This window comes from Lolium perenne, chromosome 4, assembly GCF_019359855.2.
Source record: "Lolium perenne isolate Kyuss_39 chromosome 4, Kyuss_2.0, whole genome shotgun sequence".
Lineage (NCBI taxonomy): Eukaryota > Viridiplantae > Streptophyta > Magnoliopsida > Poales > Poaceae > Lolium > Lolium perenne.
This window is the reverse complement of record NC_067247.2, coordinates 178,862,758-178,872,147: the sequence shown is the minus strand read 5'-3', so window position 1 is coordinate 178,872,147 and position 9,390 is coordinate 178,862,758.

Genomic DNA, 9,390 nt, shown 5'->3' with positions numbered 1-9,390 from the left:
AATTTATGCATGCATATCAATAAGGTTTTTTTTGTAGCTGATGTATGGGAGATTGGAGGGAAACACAACAGGGATATACGTACTGAACTATATATTTTTTTTTTGGCATGGGGGCCAAGCTAGAGTCATAGTTCTTCACATGGCGAGGCTTGTAATTGGTGTACAAAATCCAACACTACACATCTAGCTGGTCAAATGTATGAAGATAATAGGTAACTTACATGCTTCGTAAGTGTATATGAGTTGGAGGATTGAACCCGCAACCCAAATTTCTGTAATTACAGGTTTGCAAGGTTGTAGTTATTGCTATGAGTGAAAGTTGACGTATGAAGGGATAAAACTAATATCAAATGATCCTAGTCTGCCAAATGTAATTGGTAGCTCGTTGGTCAGTATGCATGATCAGTTTGTGTGTTCAACGTATGCCTTATTTAGGGCCATGTTTCTTCTCCATTTTTACTGGCGCAGCCATGTTACAGGTGTTAGCCTTATTGGTTCAGCAATGTGTGTGCTCACCCTGCGCGTTTTCTCTATCCATTGCTCGGCAGTTTGTTGCTCCGAGCATGCTCTGGTCGCATGGTGAATGAAATGTCATCACTATGAGCATGAGCATCTGTCTTCAGGCATGAACACCATGGTTCGGGTCAGAAACTTCAGGCGTGTATGCCCCTCTTGGCGATTGGGTTATTGAGCATTGTTTGGGCGCTAGCATGGCCATGCCGACCTCGTGTTTACATGGCTTGGTGAACGAAATCTGAACATCAACCATCCATGTAGGTGTTCCGATGGGTCCAATAAGCAGACATTTGGGTGTTCAGAGTTCTCAATACTTAGCGGTATGATGGTGTAGGCTCGGTGCGTTGGAGGCAGCACACTAGGTGGCATCGATGTGGTGGTGCTCTATGAATACTGCATCTCGAGCTCCGACTCCGAGTGAGAATTCAAGCTACAACATTTATTATTGGTTGTTTTCTCAATAATGGGTGCTTTATTACTTAAAGTTAAGCATTATTTCCGGCCTCCGCATAACCAAGATGCATACACTCGCTCCAATCTAGAAAACACAAAATGAAAAGCTGAAGTTCACTACAAAGATCTCAAGAAAGAAAGTATTTAATGGAGCCTAAAGCGAAAGTGGTGCAATCCGCAAATCACGCTGCCATCCATGTTGGCAAAAATATCCCTCGCTTCAATCATGTAGATACCTTCGTAAAAAGGTCGCGATGCTTCAAATGCTATAGAAGCGACCACTTGTTGTACCTTGCAATAACAGTAGCTACCCATCATCACCTTCTTGCAGGCAATGCTTGAGATTGCTCAGATTTCATTTTAAGTGTGAAAACCTATTATGCAACTTCAGTGCTTGAATTCAACGACCTCGATGCTTGTGTGTGGTACTCTTATCAGAGGTGTCGTTCTGGTGGAACCTCCCTTGTTGTTCGGGTGTTGCCAATGGTGATGGTTGGCATGTCATCTATTACTTCATCATAACTTTGGCGGTCATGTTATATTATTTATAATAATTTTGCTGTGGGCATCCTCAACATCCAGATTACCACATGATATCGTGTTGTTGCAAAAGTTGGATGTACTTGATATGATTTTGATAGAAATATATTGCTAGCACCATTGTAATTTGATTTTTCCTCCTTTTCTGGTAACAGTTAGACTCTTGTAATTCCTCTAATAGCAATGAAAAGCAGCTCCGCTGTACATATTTTGAGTGAATTCTTTTACAACTGTGTTGTCTCAACTGCAATTATTTCCCCGATCGTATCGTCTCGAGTGCAGTTCGCTCGTTTACTAGATTTATTTGTGGTAAACATCCTCTACTTAGTAAAACAAGTGCATGAGAGTGATTATGGAGTAAACTGTTGCCCCATAAGATTTGTTTTAAATTAGGTAAACTAAAACTGGTGAATCAGCTATATATGGTATTTCAACTACGGAAATTCAATTCAGCTTCTGGATGCATATGTTTCCTCCACCTAGAAAATATATTTTTAATTTTCAAAAATTCCAGCAAACAATTTCGCATGTACATCTCGATAATCTATATGCATTCGTATAGTTTCACAAAAAATTGTTATATTTCTGGTTGATGTAAAAAGACAAACATATCTAACAAAAGCCTTATTTTTAGCTCTAAACTTTTTTTACTAGTCAATTTTCATGGAAAGACATTGTGCACACGTAGCACTTGAAGATGTGTTAGCAATATTAGTGCATGCCAACCGTCTGGTGTCTCCCTTCCTATTCTGCTGATGACCTGATGTTTCTTCCCATTCTGTTAGTGCCTTCCATTTGTAATCATCCATATCATGATAATTATGGCTGAGTGGAAATTAAGTTGTAAGGCCATCTTAGGGGCTAATCCTAGGTATAAATCAACACATAATCACCACGAGAGCAAGGTGAGGGTTTAGCCAAACTGATATGGTATCAGAGCCTTCCCCTTCTATTTCCGTCTAGCAATCAACAAGACCTATCCATGGAGACCCCCTCATCCGTCATCAACATCAACCATCAAGTCTCCGAGAAATTAACTCGTGAGAATTTTCTCTTATGGCACGCCCAAGTTATTTCTAAAAAGACGAGATGTCGCCTAGAGGGGGGGGGGGGGGGGGGGGGTGAATAGGCGTTTAAAAACTGTTACGGATATGGCTTGTAAGAATGCGGAATTAAACTATGTTTATTCTACAAGCACAAACCCTAAATATGCTAGGCTCAACTAAGTGCAACAACAACAACTAGAGCTAAGCAAGATAGGCACAATATATATGAACAACAAGTGATAGCAAGATATAATAGATACTTCAAACTCGATGGCTATCACAAGGAAAGTAAGCTCGGGTATAGAAATAACCGAGGCACGCGGAGATGAAGATGTATTCCCGTGTTCCCTTCCTTTGCAGGAAGGTACATCACGTTTGGAGAGGTGGAGGTCCCACGAAGGATTCCCCAACGCCACGAAGGCTCACCTTCTTCTCCGAGCCAAACCCATGAAGGATAATGACCCTTTCCTTATGGTTAGCTTTTCCTCCACTCCGGAGATGGCAAGCTCCACAACCACTTCACAAGCTCCACGAAGGAGAAGCCCGGGCCCCTTCACAATCTTCCACGAAGAGGTCACCGGGACACCAACCAAGCCAACTAGGAGGTCACCCTCCAAGAGTAACAAGCTCACGGTCTCTCACTCGAACTAATCGTGGTGGAGAGCACAACACTATGCAATGATGCAAAGCAAGAACACTAGAGATGTTCAAATCCTTCACACTCAAATGCCACCAAAGTAACAAATACTATGATGAGATTAGAGAGGAAGAACAAAGAGGAAATCAACAAATAACTCCAAGATCTAGATCTAAAGAGTTCCCCTCACTTAGAGGAGAGATGGATTGGTGGGGATTGTAGATCTAGATCTCCTCTCTTAGATCCCTCAAGAATGAGCAAGAATCATGAGGGGGAATCAAGAGATAGAGCAAGTTCTTCAAAGTCAACAATGGAGGAGAGAGAGTGGAAGAACTTATTCAGCCCAAGGTGGAAGAAGGCCTATTTATAGTATAGGGAGAAATATAACCGTTGGGTGAGTTTCAGCTCAGCACAGTCGAGGAGGCTGGTCAACCGGGCCTGGGGCTGGGCCGTCCGGTCCAGGTGCCGGTCAGACCGGGCCACAGGCCGGACCTGGCTGGTCCAAACCAGGCATGTGACCGGGCCATGACCGGGACACTTATGTGTCTTACAGTACATGGCCCCGGTTGGCACCAGTCCAGGGGCCGGTTGGAACCGGGCCATCCGGTGGGCCAGTCACGCCAGGCGAGAAACCGGGCTAGCAGGAAAACATGTTATACAAAAACTGTGATAACTTTTGTGTCCGGGCCCCGATTGACATGAAACCAATTTTGTTGGAGACTCCTCACAGGATATTTTTAGATGTTTTTAGAGAGGGAGTCTCCCACCGTCAAGAAACGGTGAAGACGTCCAAACTCGAAAACGCAATAGAAGATGCATGTGGATTCCGTTTTCGATGAACTTGGGCTTGTTGTAAAGCTAGAAACAAGCTCAAGAACCTCTCACAGAGAAACACCAAAAAGCAATAGGGATATGCAAAGTATGCAAAGGATTGAGCTCCCTAAGACGATTTGATCAAGTTACCCAACCGAAAGCCCCTCTTGATAGTGCGGCTATCTATCCTATAATCCGGTCTCCCATCAACCACCTTGAGACCGGTAAAAGGAAAACCTATCAAGGCCATACCTTTTCCTTGCGCATCCCGCTTGATCTTGATGATAACTCTTTAAGCTCCACTCCAGCCGGAATGCCTCACTTGATCATTGTTGATTCGTGAAGACTCACAAATGCTCCCCCATACACTATGATGGGAAAGCTCCATTGATGCACATCTTCACATGTCCATTATCGCCAAATGGACGACAAACTTCAAGCATATGATCCTCTCGAGATGCTCAACTTGAACTTGCCCAACTCAACCTTGATGACGATCATAACTTGACGTCATCCTCTCATGGGCTATATGAGATCTCACTTTTGATGCATGTCCATGAAAAGATACCTAACCCACATAGACAACACAAGGGAACACATATGATGGGTTAGTTTATAAAGCATGATTGACACGGCTTACCATACCACATGACTTCTCGTGGCACATTTTCACAAGCTTCATGTGTTGACCAAACTTGAATCTATTATTCACTCTTTGTATTGGTCAACCTTGTATTTTCTCATGCTCTATCATACTATCTTGAGGTGTATAAAGAATTCTTCACTTGGAATCAAGCACTCAAGATCTTGATCATTCATTGCTTATCGCATAAACTAAAGCATGGCTAATATTGAGTTCCACATAAGAACTCCATCTTCATTTTTTCTTCTTGATCATATCACATATATCTTCAAATCGATGATCTCGATGCCAATACACAAGGTATATCTTTATCTTCATGGCATCCATACTAGAATCCAACACATGGAATATAAGTAGTACCTATGGAATATTCCTTCATATAAACTCAATGAAAACATTAGTCCATAGGGGTTGTCATTAATTACCAAAACCACACATAGGGGCAATGTACCCTTACAATTCCAAAATTCAATGGCGCCCAATTCTTCGGGTTCCTTGATGGTATCACGACGCTGCCGGCAAGAACCACCACCATCGAGTCTCAGGTCGTGGCGAATCCAACATTTGCTCTATGGTAAGCGCAGGATCAAGAGATACTTAGCTATCTGCTGAACTCTCCGTCCAAGGAGGTCCTCGTCCAAGTGGCGGCATTGACGAGCTCCAAGGCTATGTGGGATGCAATTGGGAGCATCTTCACCTTAACATCACGCTTGCGGATTACCAACCTTCACGTCGACCTAGCCAACGGCAGGAAGGAGAACAAGACAGTGGAAGTCTTCTTCGTGGAGATGAAGTCGTACATTGAAGATCTCGCCATGGCTAGTAAGCCACTTGCAAAAGAAGAACTCATCTACTATATCATCACCACTACTAGTAAAAGATTCAGAGAGTCCCATTCAAACGATCTACATCATTCACACGTCTACATCCAACGTCCGACGCCATTCCAATGATGTGGTGTCTGTCCAGGACGAATCCTTTCTGATCCCATGATCTGAAAACGTGATTCAGCCCTCTCCGCCATGGCAACCCCCTCTCCCCACCTACAACCTATCCTAACCGCACTTGCACAGGGAAGCAATCGTCCACTTCCCGTCGTCGCAGTCACCAGGGTCGTTGCCCCTACCGCTACCGACGTCGCCATGCCATATAATGCCCCTGGCCGCCGACACGCGGCCTCTATTCCACGCGTCGTCGCCTCACTCATAGTGGCCGTCGTGTGGTTGATGAGCGATCTTCATGTGATCGAGATCGAAAAATTGGCGCGCGTTTGGGTGACCTCGGAAGCCGTCGTCCAGCTCATCCATCGTCCTCAAGAAGATCGGCCTCATACGGGCTGGCAAGTGCGACCTCCGCGCAGGTATCCACATCAAGTTTTTTTTTCTCGGGCGCACATTTTTACCGGAGGGCACCGGAATTAATGGTTTCCGTGAAATCTCAAAAATCTCGGTAATTTACCGTCCGTATTATTTCAAACAAAATTTGAATTCAATTTTTTTTAAAAACCAAAATAAATATATGTACTACCCCATATGTACACTAATGTACCTGCTGCGTTTATTTTTATATTCCATCCGATTCATATTACTTACCATTAGTATATATGTACCTAAAACTAAAATATATATCTAGTGCCAGCTAATATGGATCAGAGTGAGTATAAAATAATGTAGTCGGGACGAGGGATCCCAAAGAGACTAACCAGCAAACCAGGCGACCGTATGTTATTATTACTAATACGCATAGGCTATTTAACATAGCTACATAACTTCATATTTAAATGTGCCCGAATTCTTTTGTCCGGTAGCGGTGTTTCTCGGAGGGGATGAGAATTCCGGTTTTCAGCGGAATTTTGGAAATCTCGGCCAAGAAAAAAATCCCTGATCCACATACGCGAAAATGCATGTTGCCGCGCAGGTCGATTGAGTCAGCCCCAGCAACGAATGCTTCAGATCTATGATGCTTTTTTTTTTTTGACAAAACCTCGTCAGAGGGTGGGGAGCTCCCGTATTGCATTATAAGAAGATGGGAAATTAGTCCAGTTAATAAGGACAACCATACCCGAAAACCATATAACACATGGATAATTAAGGAAAACCGGCGAAAACCACTCACACCTGGCTAGAACCTAGGGATCATCGTAGCCAGACACAAGTCTCCCTAGGTCCTCACAACCAACCAGACCTATCTCTGTTACCTCAAGCGCACTCTCGCAACAACAAGGAGAGAACTTGCGCTAACCTTAACAAGACAGCGCCTAAACATTAGCCAGTACCAACTGGCGAACTGCCTGGGTCGCCATGGGCGATGCAGGCTTCTTGCACAGCCGCATGTATGACTTCATCTTCTCTTGCACGTCTTCCTCTGAGCCTTTCTTTGGAATCGAATATTTTGGCAGATCACCGAAAGACTCTGCCAACCTGTATTCAGCGCGTTTAGCAATGGGGATGTTGCAATGCTTGTTCTTCACATCCAAACGTTCACTACACCTCCCAGCACAAGTTGAGTGCCCTTTGATCTGCACAATAATCAGTGCGTCGAGCAAGGAAAGCGGCGTTGTGCAATTGAAACTGTTCAAGTAACCATCCAGCAAGGAAGAAAACGACATGCCAATCGACACCCCGGTGCCACCCAACAAAGCGTCGACCTCGGAAACCTCCAAGCTCTTAGGGCCACCTATTGTCCCGTTGCCTTGCTCCTCCACATCTTGAGGCACCTTCTCGGGAAGGATAAAGTCCAAATCAGATGGATCATCCGTAGACTGCACCATCACGGCACACATCTCGGATGAGCAGCCAACCACATCAGACACACCAGAATCCTTGGCACCGTCCACATCTGGAGAATTAGCTTCATCATGCTCGGTTGGTTTCGAGGAATTGGCGAGAGCAAGGCTTCCACCCAAAGCTTCCATCAGTTCCCAGAGGGTTGAGACTTGATCAGTCCAACCCTGCACAGTGGCGACCAAGTCGCGAAGAGGCTGGAACAGCTCCTCCAATCGAGCGGTGAACATAGCTTGCAACTCAGCGCTTCTGCCTCTGCTTGGGCTATGAGGAGAGGCTCTCAGCCGTAGGTTCGCCCGAAACAGCCACAGTGTCGCCCATATGAGCAACCACAGATGCCCAGGAGTGAGGTGGTGCTGAACGCGAGCCACTGCATGGGATAGCAGCATGGCCAGCCAGCAGGGACAGAGACAAGCGGGGACGAGGGGGTGTGGTGACCCGGCATACCACTGCATGTGTAGTATGCAAGTCTGACATAACACCAATGAAACACTGTTCCACTAGTATTACATCGCTCAGAGTGGTACAACAGAAACATATGCGGGTCCAAGGCATGTCTATAGAATTACACACAGACTCTGTTACATAAGATCATCACAGCCTCCTACTTTACAATGAGGTAAAACTGCAAATAAACTCCAGAAGAACGACTTGTAGTCTAATCCTATCACGAACTCTATCTAAAGAGGTTTTGACTAGTTATAGAGGCTATGAATAGATTCTAGCTAAATAGGAGTTAGGTTTAGGAAGCTAGTTCCTTTCTATTGCTAATCTAGGTTTTCTCCCGGTTGGATGTGGTATTTGACTCTTCTGTCAGGGTTCGTTCATTTGAAGTAGTTGTTGACTCCTTGGCCTTCGAGCACTGTGATGACCCGCAAGTATAGGGGGTGTATCGTAGTACTTTCGATAAATAAGAGTATCGAACCCAACGAGGAGCAGAAGGTGTTGACAAGCAGTTTCGATGAAGGATTCACTGTAAATGCTCACAGACAAGTATTCAGGGGGTTTTGATATAGCAGATGAAATAAGTACAAGTAAGTAAAGTGCGAGAGAAATAATTGCAGCGAGTGGCCCAATCCTTTTTAGCACAAATGACAAGCCGGTTTGTTTACCTATAATGACCAAACATTCTTGAGGACACACGGGAATTTAGTCTAGTGCTTTCGCTTCATATAGCTGATTAATCTTCATTGTTTTGATAAGTGTTGTGTGGGTGAACCTATGCTAATGTACCGCCCTTCCTAGGACTAATACATACTTATGATTATACCCCTTGCAAGCATCCGCAACTACAAGAAGGTAATTAAGATAAATCTAACCACAGCCTTAAACTCTGAGATCCTGCTATCCCTCCTGCACCGATATACCAACGGGGGTTTAGGTTTCTGTCACTCCGGCAACCCCGCAATTGGCAAACGAATACAAGATGCATTCCCCTAGGCCCATAAATGGTGAAGTGTCATGTAGTCGACGTTCACATGACACCACTAGAAGAATAACACCACAACTTAAATATCATAGCATTGAATACTAACCAACATAATTCACTACTAACATTTAGACTTCACCCATGTCCTCAAGAACTAAATGAACTACTCACGAGACATCATATGGAACATGATCAGAGGTGATATGATGATGAATAACAATCTGAACATAAACCTTAGTTTAATGGTTTCACTCAATAGCATCAATAACAAGTAGAAATCAACACCGGGAGAGTTTCCCCTATCAAACAATCAAGATCAAACCCTAATTGTTACAGCGGTGACGAGGTGCAGCGGTGGAGATGGCGGTGATGATGATGATGATGATGGTGATGATGATGGAGATGATGTCCAGCTCGATGACGGTGACGATGGCGTCAATTTCCCCCTCCGGGAGGGAATTTCCCCGGCGGATTCCTGCCCGCCGGAGAGCTCTTTTCTCTCTGGTGTTTTCCGCCCCGCAGAGGCGGCT